Genomic DNA, 18,263 nt, shown 5'->3' with positions numbered 1-18,263 from the left:
AGCAGACACGTTGTCATTGTCAGATAAAATCTGACTGAGTGTATAAGGCTCAGTCAGATAATTAAAAGCGGTAAAACGGGTGCTGCTAAAATCTGGACAGTCAATTAAAAGGTGTCTGATCGTTAAAATTGTGCCACAGGACTCACACATAGGAGGGTCATCAGCCCTCAGCAAAAATGAATGAGTTAAATGACTGTGTCCTATGCGGGTCCGGGCAAGAACAACTTCCTCATTACGATTCCTGTGCAGACTAGACTGCCACGGTTCAATTACAGGCTTTATATGATATAATTTATTCACAGTCTGTCTATTCCACGAATCCTGCCATTGGGAGTGAATCTTCTCGTGTATTATTTGCCTGTAGTCTGTATAGGGGACTGACAGGCAGCGGTTAATATTGGGAATTGCTGATTTGGCTGCGGCGTCAGCCAAATCATTTCCCCTAATCCCAATGTGGCTGGGAATCCAGCAGAAGCGGATATCATATTCACGTCCACGGAGGAAGTGAATCTTCTGCTGAATATTAGACAGAACTGGATGAGGATTATATCTCACAGATATTAAAGCCTGTAACATGCTGAGAGAGTCGGAATATAAAATGAACCGTTTGTATTGGCATTCACTAATGTGATCCAAGGCTAACTCAAAAGCATGCAGCTCTGCAGTAAATATACTGCATTTCGAGGGAATCTGCTCCGATGTAGAGCTGTCTGTAAAGACAGCAGCAGATCCCACATATGATTCCGACTTCGAACCGTCTGAGTAAACTGGCGCGAAGTCAGAATGTTCAGCTCGGTGTGCTGAATAAAGCTGCAGGTAGACAGACGATGGAGTGTCCGACTTTCCCCAATTTCTAAGGGACAAGTCACATGTTGGAACATGAGCATGCCAGGGTGGAAGGGGTTGCTTTGGTGTTTGGGCAACCTTGTCTACCTTAATATTAAGTTCTTTGAGTAGCTCTTGGAGACGAATACCAAAAGGACGATTGGCAGTCTTACGGGTGTTGTACAAATTTTCCCATCGTGGCTCAAAAACGAATGGCCACGTAGGATGGTCTGGCAGGGATTTCAGTTTTAAGGCGTACTTTAGAGACAACTGCTTACGTCAAAGTGATAATGGTGGTTCGTTTGCTTCGACGTATAAGCTCTGGACAGGAGATGTTCGAAATGCTCCAGTAGCGATACGTAAAGCCTGATGATGGACAGGGTCCAGCCATCGAAGGGCACTGTCTCTGGCTGAAGAATATACTTGGGACCCATAATCTAATTTGGATCACACAAGTGCACGGTAAAGCCGTAGAAGGGTGCATCGGTCTGCACCCCAAGATAAAGAGGAGAGCAAGCGGAGCATATTAAGGCCTCTTGTGCACTTTGTGCGGAGTTGATGAATATGATCCAAAAAGGTCAGTTTTTTATCGAATATGAGTCCCAAGAATTTTTTGTTCGCTGCTACTGGAATAGCATTTTGTCCAAGCCTTAATTCAGGTTCAGGATGAAGATTACGCTTGCGACAAAAGTGTACGCAAACGGTCTTCTCCGGCGAGAACCTGAAGCCATTAGCAAGTGCCCAGGAATTCAGACTATCAATGGCTTTCTGCAGTTGTCTTTCAATAACCCTCGTGTTGCACAACTGACAAAAAATGCTAAAGTCATCAACATAGAGGGCACTGTTTACAGTTGGAGGAAGTTGTTGTGTGATGGAATTTATTTTGATGGCAAAAAGCGTGACACTTAATACTGATCCTTGTGGTACTCCCTCCTCTTGGCTAAAGGAGCGAGAGAGTGAGGATCCCACACGAACTTGGAACGATCGATTGGCTAAAAAGTTTTGAATAAAAAAGGGGAGATGCCCTCTAAGGCCTAGGCTATGTAAATCTTTTAACATGCCAAATCTCCAAGTTGTGTCATACGCTTTTTCCATGTCAAAGAACACCGACACCAAGTGTTCGCGTTTTAGGAAAGCATCCCGGATGGATGCTTCCGATCTAATAAGATGGTCCAAAGTGGACCGGTTCCTTCGGAAGCCGCACTGGATGTTGGAGAGAAGGTCAAAGTTTCATTGGAGAAGAGACCATTACCCAAGTTGTAATCTGAATCTGCTATACTAAGATAACTAACATTAATTGGTGGATGGGATCTATCTGAGAGCAAAATGGTGGAGAAATTATTGAAAAACATAAAAAAAGGCACCAGCGGCAGATGGACTCTATCCAGTTATATTGAAGGAGGCAGCAACGGAAGTAAGTAAACCCTTAGCCATAATTATGAGGGCATCCTTATGAGAGAGATTCAGGGGAGGTCCCCATAGACTGGAGATGTGCAAATGTATTCCCAATTCACAAAGGGTGTAAAGGGTGACACAAATAATTATAGATCTGTTAGTTTAACCTCTATTCTGGGGAAAATAATGGAATCGCTGGTTAAAGAGGTGATACGGGATCACCTAGACAAGACTGCAGTAATAGTTCAGACACAGCATGGGTTTGTTAAGGGGAAGTCTTTTCTGATTAATTTGATTGGATACTACGATGTGGTCACAAAGGTACTGGATGCAAAAAAAAAAATTTGATATCATATACTTGGATTTCAGGAAAGCTTTTGATACTATTGCACATGGAAGACTGCTGTACAAATTGGAGCAGTATGGCTTTAGGGGCAAGTTGCTGCAATGGGTAAAGGGATGGTTGAGTGGGAGATGGCAGACAGTAATAATATATGGACTCTGCTCTATGTGGACTAATGTTATTAGTGGAGTCCCCCAGGGTTCAGTGCTGGGCCCATTGTTGTTTTGTGTATTTATCAATTATATTGATGAAGATGTATAAGGCTTAACATCCAAGTTTGCAGATGATACAAAGGTTGGCAGGGTCGTTAATGACAGTAAAGACAGTATGCAGCAGGATCTAGAAAAGTTGGGCAGATAGGCTGAGAAGTGGCAACTGAAGTTTAACATTAACAAATGCAAAGTACTGCATGTGGATAGTAATAACTCCAAAGAAATGTACCAACTGTGTGGTACTACACTCAAGGTAGTGGAGAATGAAAAGGACCTGGGAGTAATTGTGCAGTCAGATATGAAGTTTTCTGAGCAGTGCAGACAGGCAGGTCTGTCAAGGTCATGGGGTCTTGTCAATGATATACAGGAATTTTGCTAGCAGGAATAAGGAGGTGATTATCCCTTTGCATAAGGCAATGGTGAGATCATAACTTTAGTACTGTATAAAGGTCTGGAGGCCTCATTTTAGGAAGGATAAAGAGCTGCTGAAATAAGTAAAGAGAAGGGGCAACAAGATTGGTGAGAGGAACAATGGAGTGCACTTACCAAGAAAGGCTTAAGTTCTGCAAATCGCAGCGTCTGGAGACTAGGCACCTGTGAGATGATCTGATTAGGGTGTATAAGGCCTTGAATGGTTTGAGCAGGCTCAATGCAGATGGTTTCTTTCTCTTGCTCTGATTATGAACCTGAGGGGGCATAAACTCAAACTGAGAAAAGACAGTTGTAGAATAGATGTGCCAAAATTTGCCTTTAACTAGCAAGTGGTTGATTGCTAGGAAAAACTTCCATCTGTTGTTGTGGAAATTGATAGTTTAAATAAATTCAAGAAAGAACTGTACAAACGTTTGGAGCAAATGGAAGGTTTTTTTTTTTTTTTTTTTTGGCTGATGCTGCATAAGCTTGCTTTTTTGCATCATATGCCTCTACTATGCTATGGACTTTGAAAGGATGTTTGTAAAAGATCTAGGATATTGGGTATGTGGTTAGTATTGGCTGATATTCTAGCAAGTAAATAAAGAGGTAGTGTGAGGTCATTAGTAAAAACAGAGGCCTCACTATCTCTACATCTAGGCTCTACAATTAGAATTAGAAAATTGAAACTAGCTGTAGATGTTGCATTAAAATAACCAAAGAAACTAACTTCACTGTTAGGAAAGTTCCAAATCCAACTTCCAAATCATGAATGAATGTAAAGAAGTTCTGAATGATTCATAAAGTTGATTCAATGACAGAAATGAATGAATTTGGCAGAATGAGGTAAGAAAACATTTAGCCAGCAAAATGTTCTAACAAAATCCAAGAAACCTCTGAAGGAATATCAGAGCAGATATATGCACAAATACAACTTGGAAATACCTTTTATTTTTATCATGCAGAAATAGCAGTCAAAGAAATGAGTCATGGGCTCGCACCACACCATAGGGATGGCAAAGGTAATGCTCTCAGCTTGCCATATAACCACAGCCTCAAATTTGTAATACAAGTAATATAACAGATATGTGGAGCTCAATTTTTTTTCTTGGTCACCAACCTTGAAGCTGAAGTACAATGAATATGCACCTTTTTTGTGACATTGTATATTTTCTTCCTCTAAGTTTTTGGGGTTAAGTGTCCATAAACATAGCAGAAGTTGTCTGGGTGATTGACGCAAGTTCTGTGCTTTGTCTTCTCCATTTTAACAATGCATTAACTTAAAAACAGTAAAAGCAATTGGTAAATTTGAACAGAAGATGAATTCTTGTAGCATAGTTTATCATACACTATATACTGAACAGTTGAATGGTGTAATAAAATTAATAAAAATACTGACTTGTCTGGAAAAGTGCATCAAAATATACTATATTGCAAGAACAGTAATGATGTATTTGCTTAACTTTAGCCCAATAAACAAAACCTACCTAAAGTTAATAAGTTTAAAAATTGCATTTCAAACAGTAATGATATATCTTTGTACAGAATCTAGTTATCTATCTATATCTTAAAACTGGGACATGAAAGGAAATTTTTATGATTGATTTTAAATTCTATACATAAAACATGATCAGAAACAACCACCGAGTTGCTGGAGGTAAAAATGTTGGGTAGTGTAATTAAAACAAATGAGATGGGTATTGTTGAGGCAACTAATAATTGAGATTCCATCAGTACAAGTTACTTAATGTATGAAGTAAGTTACATTTCAGGTGTATTTAATTTTCATTTATTAAATTAATTTTTCTTTTTCTGCAATTAATAGAAATGAAAAGTAAACAATTATCTTTTTACCAATTAATTAATAATATAAAAAGTAATTGTTTTCACTTTTTTTTCAACACAATCTTTTATTATTTCAGTTTTACAACAAACTTTTATTTCAATGGAATAAATCTTGATGAATGTGTAGCCCCAATGCCAGGTCTGCCATGCTTTACAGGCTTATATGTAATACTGAATTCACCAAGGTAATGGCCAATCATTTCAGGCTTAATTTCAATCTGGTTAAAATTCTTTCCATTATAGACACCAACAATAGAACCAACCATTCAGTGCACACACAACAATATTTGCTCCTTGTTTTGTAATCTTCATAATCATAGAATATAAAATCCAACACTTACTTCAGGCGCTATGATTTAATAAATGAAACAATCATAATATACTGTCAACATTTTCATAATGCAGTTTGTTTATTTCTTCCTGAATTTTAATAAAAATTTAAATATTAAAGGTATTGAATTTTCCACTTTAATTAATAAAATACACAAATAGATTCATCTATAAACTGCAACGACTTTTATGAGTAAACCAAGAGCATTTCATTTGCATCTGCCACATTGCTCATTCATTCCCCCCAATCCAGCACATGACAACAAACAATATCCAGTGCTCAGCTAAAATATACAATATATGTATAGCCTATGTGATATGTATGAAAAAAGAAATAATTGCAGAATCCTATTTTTTGATTTTACTGAAATTTGAGAGTACTTAACAACTATTTTTAAAGAAGCTAAATATAAAATTTCATGAAAATCTTCCTGGTGCTTTAGCTACAATATATGGTACAGCATTCTCCCAGAAAAGTTTGCCAGCCGGATGGCATTATGAAGTAGCCGGGTGAGGAAGTGTAATACTTCGCAATATTATAAAATTTTCTGTTATTTATAAATGTAACTTAAGCAATCCAGAGTAAAAATTAATTGCATAATTTAACATTATATGCTCCTGTTGCATTGACTTTGATCCCATGGTGTGTTCGAAATAATACTGATTGAGATCAGTGAGCAGTACCATATGGTACAGCAAGAATCGCTTAAATTTTAGCCGGGCAGTGCGCCCATTCAATAGGTCCTGGGGAGAACACTGTGGTATGTGAATATGTAATATGTATAAAAAATAATAATAATAAAAAACAAAAAATAATAAGAAGAAAGAAAGAAATCATAATTGCCAGAATTCTATTTTACCAATGTTAATGAAATTTGGGATGGTTTGACAATATCTTTCTATAAGACCCAAATATAAAATTTCATGAAAATCCATCCACTGGGAGTAGAGTATGTGTAGACAGACTGACACAGTGAAGACAATATCTGCTTATGCATATACACAGTGTAGAAATTAGAAAACAAGACCGATGTTATGAGATGAGTACTGGCGCTGCCATCTACTAGAAGTAAACACGAAATGAAAGAGTGATAGTTCCTCAAGCACCACAGTCAACATCAGCAGAAAATGTCACCATTTCAGAATGGCATGGTTGAGCTTAACTGCACATCTCTCCTTGTCTGTTGTGGAGGGACAATGGGACAAAGAGCAAACATCAAGCTTTGTGTTCGACTGGGCAGAAGTGTCATGGAAACGTTTCAAATAATGATGAAGCAAGCATATGGAGAGAACTGTCTGACTCATGTACGTGTGTTCGAGTGGCATAAACATTTCATCCATGGAAGAAAATCACTGGAAGACAACAAACTTCCAGCCCAGCAAAAATTGTTTAAATGCTAGAGTTGATTGAAAAAGTGCAGAAAATCAATACCAATGACTGATGTATAACACTCAGAATGATTTCAGATCCGTGCATTAATAAAAAACCATTCAACAAATAACAACCCAGGATTTGAAGAAAACGAAGGTGTGTATGCAGTTTGTTCCATATTCATTAACAGATAGCTAACGATAAGTGCAAGTTGAACACTGAAGAGAGGCTGCTGAAAGCAAATCCAACTTCCTGAATTCAATCATTACGAATGATAAGATGTGGTGTTTTCGGTCCAACCCCGCAATAAAGCGACAGAGTGTGGAGTGAAAGTTGGTAAACCCTCCTAATGCCAAAAAAGCTCAAAAATCAAAACCATCCTAATCACTTTCTATGATAGCAAGGGAATTGTGCAGAATTCATGCCCAATGGCAAAACTGTTCCTGCTCTACTATGTAGAAGTTTTTGAAACGTTTGCTGCAGAGAATCTGTCACGTGTATGAGGAAGATGGCAGTAGTTTCCTCTTGAACGACATACCTTAGGCTACAAGGCTCCCATTGTTCAGGAGCTTTTGGCTAGAAAAAAAGTCTGTGTACTGTTGCACCCACCATATTCACTAGACTTAGCCCTGTGTGACTTCTTTTTGTTCCCGAAGCTCAGGTACCACCGAGAGGCTGTTATTTTCGTGATATCAACTAAAAACATGAGACCTGGCAGAGTGGGTAGAAATGGAATCACTGAGATTAGAAATAAGACTATTTATAATTGTGAAGCGAATAAGGCCATTTTTAGGAGGTCGAGATCTTTTCTCAGATAAATTTATTAGTATCAGTATTAGTATTAATAGTGGCAAATGATGCAAGAAAGCAAGCTTATACAGTATCAGACAAAAAAAAAAAAAAATCCAATTTCACCTATCTATCTCCTACAATAGGTTGTCCAGTTCTTCCTTGAATTTATTCAAACTATCCGCTTCCACAATAATGAATGGAAGCTTGTTCCAACAATCAACCACCTGTTCGCTAAGGCAAACTTCTGTTCATCTCTTCTGCAACATCCTTCCTCAATTTGAATTTATGCTATCTCACGTGCAGTCTGAGCAAGAGGAAGAATCCCAACAGCATTGAGTTTTCACCATTCAAAGTCTTAAACACCTCAATCAGATCACCTCACAAGTGCATAGTCTCTAGATGCTACAACAAGGTCTGGAGCCTTTCTTGATAAGAGCACCCCTTTATTCCCTCACCAAGCAGCTCGACATCCTAAAATGAGGCCTCCAGACCTGTATGCAGTACTCACGATGTGGCCTGACCATTGCCTTATATACAATGGGATAATCGGCTTGTTAACACTGCTAGCGAAATTCCTATATATCATTAACAAAATCCCATGAGCTGTACTGGCAGCCTAATAATAACCTAGGTCCCTTTCATTTTCCACTACCCTGAGTGTAGTAGCATACAACTGATATATTACTGTGGGATTACTGCTACCCAGATGCATTACCTTGCATTTGTCAATGTTAAACTTCAATTGACAATTCTCAGTCCACTGCCAAAAATTTTTCTAGATCTTGTTGCAACTGTATACCTTCATTACTGTCATTAACTAGCCTGCCAACCTTTGTATCATCTGTAAACTTGGAAATTCAGCTTGATATAACCTCATAAATATCAATAATAAATACAAAAAACAACAATGGGCCCAGCACAGAACCCTGTGGGACTCCACTAACAATACTGGTCCAAGAAGAGCAGTGTCCATTGACAAACACTGTCTTTTCCCACTCAACCATCCCTTTATCCATAGCAGCAACTTTGACTTAATGCTGCACTGTTCCAATTTGTACATCAGTCTTTTATGTGCAAGGTATCAAAAGCTATCTTGAAATTTAAGTACATGATATCAAAATTATTTTTTGCATCCAGTTTCTTAGTCACTGCTTCATAGTATCCAATCATATTGGTCAGACAGGAACCCCCTTAACAAACCCATAACTGCACTCAAGTCTAGATGGTCCTGCATTCCTTCTTTAACTAGTGACTACATTATGTTCCCCTGGAACAGAAGTTAAGCTAACAGGCCTGTAATTACTCATGACACCCTTTGTGAATTGTGAATACATTTGCACATCTCCAGTCCATAGGGACCTACTCTGAATCCAAAGATACTCTCATAATTATGGCTAAGGGTTGGCTTACCTCCTTTAGCTGCCTCTCTTAATATGATTGGATAGATCCCATCCACTCCATGTGCCTTTTATATGTTTAACTTCAGCCTTCTCTTCCACTTTCAGTAATCACAAAATCATGTAGCCCACCATAAGAATTTGATAAAGAACTCCTTATGTGCGAATGTTGTTGAACCTAAGCAGGTTCAACAGCAGTTGAACCTGCTTAGGTTCAATTGTTGGTTCAATATTTAACTTTGGTTCAATATTAAATGGACCAATGTGATTCAACCTCTTCCTTCTACTGTTAATATATGTAGAAGTCTCTGCTGCTTTTCTTGGCTTTCTTTGCCTAAGACTAACCTCCTTTGTGACTTGATTTCAGACTACTTTATAAGCTGTATAAGCTTGCTTTCTTGCATCATGTGCCTCTACTAATGCTAACATAGGTTTTTGTATCAATTCATAATTTATATGCATCCCATGCATTTTTCTTCCTGCCATGTATCTCAACAATTCATCTGACACCCATTTAGGTCTAAGAATGAGTGACTACTTTTGAGGTTATGATGAACGTCGTGGCGAGATCCAATATTCCTTAAATTTCGAGAGTACAGATCTAAAACGGTGTTCGCAGGCCGGCCGCTAGTTAGTACACTGGACCAAACCACTGGTAACTCTCTAGGAGGCTTCCGGATCAGCTAGTGTATAATCTTGCTACCTCTACTCTGCCAGATAGTGACTGGAGGGAGTCCAAGTAGTGTGTATGCAGGGAGCATTGTCGAGGCCACGTTATGTCAAGGATCTGGGTATATTCTTACCACGTGTACGCCATATCCAAAAATTTCATTACTTCATACAGCATGTCCCACCCACTTTTTCTTACTATTGAATACACCATGAATTGTCAAAATAATAGAGCAAGCTTATCTGCGAAAAGATCTAAACCTCCCAAGCACTTCCTAATTCATTTCACAAATATACGTGGTCTCAATTCTAATCTCAACGATGTCCATTTCCACTTGCATTCTGCCAAACCCCATGTACTTTGTCTGACAGAATCTCAGTTATCGGTTGATCCAACTATTGCTCATCTCAGATGCCCAAATTATTCGCTGTATGATTCCTTTCGCCTCAAAGGTGGTACTTGTGCAAATGTCCGTTCTGATATTCCCTGTCAGAGACTTGGAAATTTGGAATCTCCTCTCTTTGATCTTCTCTGGCTTAAAATCTCTCTACCTCATTGCGTAAAATTCATCTGTTGTCTCTACCGTTCTCCCAACTCCACTAATCACTTGGAGCTCTTTGACTTCCTCTCTTTGCAACTTGACTTTCTCCAGTCCAACTTTCCTAACAGTGAGGTAATTTTCCTTGGTGATTTTAATGTTCACAACTCCAGCTAACTTCTGTTTTCTAGTCAAACTGATCCAGCAGGTCGAGATGCTGAGGCTTTTGCAATTACTAATGACCTAGCACAGATTGTTCATTTACCTACAAGAATTCCGGACAATCCTAATCATACAGCCAATACGCTTGATCTTTTTCTCACAAACAACCCTTCTAAGTACACGGTTGAAGTGAGAGGTCCTTTAGACACTTCAGATCACAACTTGGTGATTGTCTCTTCTCCAATGGAACCTTTATCTCATGGCTATTCCCAACCTCGTGTTGTTTGGCATTACAAGAATGCAAAATGGGATGACCTGCGAGACTTCTTTTCTTCTTTTCCTTGGTCGGATTACTGTTTCAAAACTTCTGATGTCAACATTTGCTCAGATCGTGTCAGTGAAATTATTCTTGCAGGAATGGAATCCTTTATCCCACACTCCACTCTAAAATCTCGTCCTTTATCTAAACCTTGGTTTTCCAATAAATGTGCTAAGGCTGTTCAAGAGAAGAATGTTGCATATCGTAATTGGCTTGTTTCTAATTCTTCAGTTTCATTTTCTGCCTACACCAAAGCTCGCAACAATTGTAAAGCAGTTATTAATCAGTCCAAACTAGAGTTTTAACAGGCTAAGAGTAGAAAACTTGCTTCTTGCCCTAATGGTAGCCGAGCATTCTGGTCTCTTGCCAAAGCTATTGGCCACAACTTTTGCCCATCTCTGCTCCCACCTCTGTCCAAACCAGATGGTTCTGTTGTCACTTCAGCCAAGGATAAAGCTGACCTGCTAGCATCCCATTTTTCTTCCAGCTCATGTATTAATGATCTTGGTAAAACACCTCCCACCATTCCCAACATGCTCCATTCAATGCCTCCTGTGGTCTTCCGTCAAAAGGCTATCAGAAGGATTTTGATGAATCTTGATGCTAAGAAAGGTCCATGTCCTGATGGTATTTCTCCACTTGTTCTCAAAACCTGTGCTCCTGAACTTACTCCTATTCTTTGCCGCCTTTTTTCACTTTCTTATTCCAAAGGTGTTTTTCCTTCTGCTTGGAAATTTGCTCATATCCAGCCAGTTCCTAAAAAGGGTGACAAATCCCTCCCATCCAATTATCGTCCCATTGCAATTACTTCTACTCTTTCTAAAGTAATGGAGAAATCAATTAACTGCCAACTCTTAAACTACCTAGAAACCTTCTGTCTGATCAACGATCACCAGTATGGATTCCGTCGATTCACTGGTGATATTCTGGCTTATGTTACCCATTTATAGACTAATTCAATGAAAAGGTTCAGTGAAACACAGGTAGTTGCTCTTGACATCTCAAAGGCTTTTGATCGTGTTTGGCATAAAGGTCTTCTAAAGCTTTCATCTTATGATTTGCCAACTGTTTTTAGTAATTTGTTATCCAGTTTTCTCTCTGATCGCTCACTGAGGGTGATGGTAGATGGCTCTCTGTCTTCTAACTTCTCCACTAATGCCGGTGTCCCCCAAGGTTCAGTTCTTTCCCCCACTCTTTTCCTCTTGTACATTAATGACCTTCTTCCATTAACTGGAAATCCTATCCATAGTTTTGCTGATGATAGCACATTGCATTCCACTTTTCATTTTGAGAAACCTTGTCCTGCTCAGTCAGCTTCAACTTCTCGAAAATCTGCTACCAATTCCTTAAATGCCGATCTTCAGGTAATTCTCCAGTGGGCCAAAGACAACTTAGTTGATTTCAACCCTTCTAAAACTCAGTCTTGTCTTATATCTCACAAAAAGGATTCTTCTGCTCCTATGCTTATCTTTAGTGACACTCTGATTTCTAGGCAAAATGATATATCTCTTTTGGGGATTACCCTGACTTCTAATCTCTGTAGGCACAAGCACATTACAAATATTGCTTCCTCTGCATCTAAAAAACTTGGTTTTCTCTTTCGCTCTCGGTGTTACTTTTCTTCCAAACAGCTGCTCACTCTGTATAAATTGCAAATCCGCCCTGCCATGGAATATTGTATCCACATCTGGGGTGGTGCCCCCAAAACCTCTCTCAGGCTTTTTGATTCCATTCAGAAGAGGGCAGTTAGGTTAATTAATGATTCATCTCTAACAGAGTCTCTCCACTCGCTTTCTCATAGACGTACTGTTTCTGCTGCATGCCTCTTCTACAGATACTTCCATGGGCACTGTTCTTCTGAATTGGCTTCTATAATTCCTGCTCTGCCGACCGGGCTAGCCGAGTGGGTAAAGTACCTGCCCGGCAACCCAAAGGTCGCGGGTTCGATTCCCGCCTCGGGCTTGGATCAAAGTACTGCAAAAAACCTTGGGAGGTGCAATATGGCCACAGAAGCCGATGCGCCAACAACTACCAAATCAAAAAAAAAAAAAAAAAAAATTCCTGCTCTCTCTTTCAAAACAGCCCGAACACGTGCCGCCACCAGCCAACATCCATTTACTGTCCAACTTCAAACCCAGAGAACCAACTTTTCATCTTCCTCATTTATTCATTCAACTGCCGTTTTCTGGAACAACCTTCCTTCATACGTATTTCCTGAAAATTACAATCTACAGAAGTTCAAATCCAATGTCAACAAATATCTTCTTTCGTCTTCTCAACCTCCAACCGAAGCACAGTAAAAAAAAAAAAAGTAAAGTGGAGCCATTATCAACCCACTGCAGGATGGAAGCCTCCTCAACAATTCATGCTGAGGGAAATGGACCATAATCTGCCACGCTGGTCCAGTGCAGGTTGGCAGATCGACCGTATTCAGCAGTCAGGGGCTTGAACCCCGGTCTACTCAAAGAGCGTGTGCTACTGTACTCCCGCTCCTGCCCACTCGGCTACAGAGGCTGCTCAAGCACAGTACTAAGTACTATAGGTTCTAATACCTCTTGTGTTTGGGGTTCACATAAAAAAAAAAAAAAAAAAAAAAAAATGTAATGTACGTATTAAAAAAAAAAAAAAAAACTTATCTTAATATGTACTGTATTAACAAATTGTTTTGAAATGTTAGAAAATTTATTTATTCCCACTTATTTCTGATTTATTTACCATCTTTAACTCTATTGTCGAATGTTGAATTATTTTTTATTGTTCCAAGTCATATTTCTTTATAAGAAATTATAAAGAAAGTTAAATAAATTTTTGTTTAACGAAATTTTTGTAAATGAACAATAATTTCATGGCATACTTGCATTATACGGGGTATATCAATGCGCCTGATGTCATTCCTGTAAATCTAGGTTTAGTGTATTGTGTCACTTATACACAGATTGAGAAAACACTTGCACAGTGAATCAACGTTTGGATTTAACATAACAGTATATGAAGGAAAACCATTGTATTATGCTTGGTAACGTAAAATTATGAAAATTTACAAAAAAAAAAAAAAAAAGGTAGGTCTTTACAATCTGATGCCCCTTCCAACTGATCGTTGTGAGTAGTAGTGATTGGCATGCCTAGTCTGCTATCGTTAGTCTTAGTTAGGGTGCTTATCCCCTGCTTGCCACTGTTTTAAACAGTGGCAAGCAGCAGATAAAACACCCAAGACTAACGGATTCATGCATAAAATGGTTTTCGTAATCTACTGTATACAAGATTATGGACACACTGTTTGTCGTTTGAATCCGTCCCAAATTGGTGGCGTAAACTAACATAACATTCTTTAAGTAGTTCAAAATGAAAATCTATTAAAATAAACTGGATTATTCTTTCGCTTGAATAATCCTGCGACAAAGGAGAGAAAAGTGTATTTTTTCAATATATGTATAAGTGACACGATACACTAAACCTAGATTTGCAAGAATGACATCAGGTGCATCGATATACCCCATATAATGAAATATGCCACTTTCATTGTTAGCATTAGTAGAGGCATACGATGCAAGCAAGCAAGCTTATACAGCATCAGCAAAAAAAAAAAAAAAAACCTCCCATTTCACCCCTCCATTCGTTCCAAATGCCTGTCCAGCTCAGCCTTAAATTTATTTAGGCTATCAACTTCCCAACAAAAGATGGAAGTCTGTTCCACCAAACAACTACCCGATGGCTAAAAGCAAATTTCCGTACATCTATTCTACAACTGTCTTTCCTCAATTTGAATTTATACCCCCTCAGGTTCTTAATCTGAGCAAGCGGAAGAACCATATCAGCATTCAGCTTGCTCAACCCATTCAAGGCCTTATACACCTCAATCAGATCACCTTGCATGTGCCTAGTCTCCAGGCACTGCATTTGCAGAACTTAAGCCTTTCATGGTAAGAGAACCCCTTTGTTCCCCTCCATTGTACTCGTTCTAGCAACTCTACATCCTTCCTAAATAGCAATAAAAAATATATGCAAAGATTTACCTATAACTTTATATTATTTATTTTTTTAAATGTTTTATTCTTCTAGATTTTTTAATTGCAAAGTCTTTAATCAAGTCCTCAACTTCCTTGACTCCTCCCCCCTTTGGAAAGACCATTCCAACCACAAATCCATTTCCTAAAGCAGCGTTATTCAAACTTTTTTAGTCACGGAACACTTTTCGAATACCAGAAAAAATATCCCATTTTCTTGTTATTATTATAATAAGATTATTTATAATAATCTTATTATTATAAATTATTCGACCATTAGTCGAAATATGGACTTGTACCCAAGATCTGGAGTTTTACTTACTTTACGTAAGTAAAACTCCAGATCTTGGGTACAAGTCCATATTTCGACTAATGGTCAGAAACAAAGCAGTGATTGACAGGTGTCACTCACTGCTTTCCCCGCTCACTGTCCTCCTAGGTTGATATAACAAATTGCGAACTCGTTTACTGATTTTAAAACAGCGGAATAGGGAGAAAAACACCCTACCTCAACTAAGCATCCCCCTCCTCGATGACACAAAACAATCAGAAAGAAAATGCCCATTATCCCGGGATATTTTTATCCCCCCACTTGTTTTTAAATCATGAACTCGTGTACCGATTTTAAAACAGCAGGATAGGGAGAAAAACACCCTACCCCAGCTAAGCACCCTTTCTGCTCGACAACACAAAACAATCAGAAAGAAAATGCCTATTATCCGGGGATATTTTTATGCTGCTAAGTATTATAATAATAATTAGAAAATGGGATTTTTTTCCTGTTACCCACTTTTCAGCTCAAAATATATTTACGGAACACAAGTTTAGCAGGAGTCAAAGAACTGTTTGCTAATATTTTATTACATACGACGCACTGTGCATCAGGAGCATCTTTATTTCCAACACATGTAAAGCCGAAATTTAAATAACTGTCATCATACTTTCGTTTTGGTCTTTGGTCTTATTTGTTGGTTCCTGTTTTTTCACTTTGGATTTTTGGGGATCAAAAGGCTGCGATTGTTCATCCTCACTTTGAAGTGTGACAATATTGTTTTTGTTTTCACCGACCAGAGTTGCACTACTTGAAGCACCTGATTCTCATTTTGAAGTTCCTTTTTTCAACCACAAATCCATGGTCATTTATTCTGATAATAATATTTTGAAATATTGATAATTACCAAAAATATATTTGGTCTAGATTCAGTTAAGAGGTACAGGGTACACGTCCCGATTACGGCGATACGGCAGTGATTGACAGGGCAAGACATCGCCTACAGGAGGCCCTCTTCTCGCCATATATTCTAGGGAAGGGTCACGTGGTCTTCAGGCCAAGCTTGAACCACGTGGTGGGTTATGAACTTCACTGTTCAAAATGTCTCGTGGTGTTAATATTTGATTAGCAGATTATTTAATTTTTTGGATGTGTAAAATTAAAAACAAAAAAGAAAAGTTTTGGTTTTGGAAAAGGCGAAATAATACCTGGGTTGTGGGGGCTTTCCCTCCCAAAAAAAATCCCCCATTTGCATATATGATTGCTTGTGATTTAATTTTTGGTTTCCCTTGGTTGAATGCGGGTGTCTGTTGTACCGGGCGATTTATTCCTGCAAAGTGATTGATGGGTTGTGACTACGCCCACTCCACCTACCACAGAACTAATCTCGTAATTGCAAAGACAGTCGGCACCGCACCACCAGCATTGTGTAAACATGCAGGAACGTGTCAGCGGAAGACCGAACAATGCATGATATTTGTTCGCGTCCCCTTCTCCCTCAACCCTTGTACTAAAGGCTAAATTGCCCACAAATGGGATATTAGACCACTACATTGCTAATTTTTTGTAGATCTCATTACCTCTACGCATACTTCTCTATGCAAAGCCTGCCAAAATAAAGTGTTCCACGGTCTATTTGATTAGTCAATACCAGTACAGTTTATTAATAACCGAAAAAATAAATATATATATATATATATATATCCAATATTTTAAATAAAATAAAATAAAACATAAGCCAGTAGTATAGCAAAAACTGTAGAGCGAAAATTAACATAAAAATAACCCAAATAAACAATCGAACGTAAAGAAAGAATAGATATAAATAGTAGCCCAGAAACCCTAGTATAATTTCGATCTTTAAATCCAATTAACAAAAACTATACAAAATTTAGGATAATGCCAATAAGTTATTAATTTAGCGGTACCACCCCGAGAGGTACCAGTTCCGAAAGACGTGAAATATCACCAAAAGAGGGTTAAAGGAACTACCAAACGATAACAAAATCAAAATAAACTAAAATAAAATAGAATAGACTGACCATCATGCCCCATATCGACAGAGGACAACGAGGCCAATAATGGTCATGGAATCGCTGCATTTCAATCGTCATACAAAACATCGCAAAGACGGAAATATCGAAGAACCAAACCACCCTTCCATTCTCCGATAGATCAACCAATGCAGAGGATTTGCATGGCGGTGGTCCTTATGCAGCGAAAATAAAATATAGAACAGACAGCACTCTATAGCAGAGCCACACCACTGACATACTGTAAGCTGAATCAGCTTATATTGAAGAAAAAAGGAAAATAGATGGCGGCACAGGCGTTGCTAAATTAGCATATCGACCCATTACTATTGAATTATATTAAATGTTGACGAAAGTTAAATTATAATAAAAAATTAAAATAATTAAGCATTCATTAGAGGCAGCAACTTGCAATTCCTCCATATGAAGCCGAAATATATACTATCATTAAATGTTATTAATTAAAGTTAAATTATAATGAAATGAATAAATAATTAAGCATTCATTAGAGGCAGCGACATGCAATTCCTCCATATGAAGCTGAAATACATCCAATATTTTAAATTATTACTTAAATAACTTATTGGCATTATCCTAAATTTTGTATAGTTTTTGTTAATTGGATTTAAAGATCGAAATTATACTAGGGTTTCTGGGCTACTATTTATATCTATTCTTTCTTTACGTTCGATTGTTTATTTGGGTTATTTTTATGTTAATTTTCGCTCTACAGTCTTTGCTATACTACTGGCTTATGTTTTATTTTATTTAATTTGAAATATTGGATGTATTTCAGCTTCATATGGAGGAATTGCATGTCGCTGCCTCTAATGAATGCTTAATTATTTATTCATTTCATTATAATTTAACTTTAATTAATAACATTTAATGATAGTATATATTTCGGCTTCATATGGAGGAATTGCAAGTTGCTGCCTCTAATGAATGCTTAATTATTTTAATTTTTTATTATAATTTAACTTTCGTCAACATTTAATATAATTCAATAGTAATGGGTCGATATGCTAATTTAGCAACGCCTGTGCCGCCATCTATTTTCCTTTTTTCTTCAATATAAGCTGATTCAGCTTACAGTATGTCAGTGGTGTGGCTCTGCTATAGAGTGCTGTCTGTTCTATATTTTATTTTCGCTGCATAAGGACCACCGCCATGCAAATCCTCTGCATTGATTGATCTATCGGAGAATGGAAGGGTGGTTTGGTTCTTCGATATTTCCGTCTTTGCGATGTTTTGTATGACGATTGAAATGCAGCGATTCCATGACCATTATTGGCCTCATGGTCCTCTGTCGATATGGGGCATGATGGTCAGTCTATTCTATTT

The sequence above is a fragment of the Mastigoproctus giganteus genome, chromosome 7 (assembly GCF_048544385.1).
Source record: "Mastigoproctus giganteus isolate SK-2022 chromosome 7, ASM4854438v1, whole genome shotgun sequence".
In the NCBI taxonomy this organism is placed as follows: Eukaryota; Metazoa; Arthropoda; class Arachnida; order Uropygi; family Thelyphonidae; genus Mastigoproctus; species Mastigoproctus giganteus.
Note: the sequence above shows the minus strand (reverse complement) of the source record.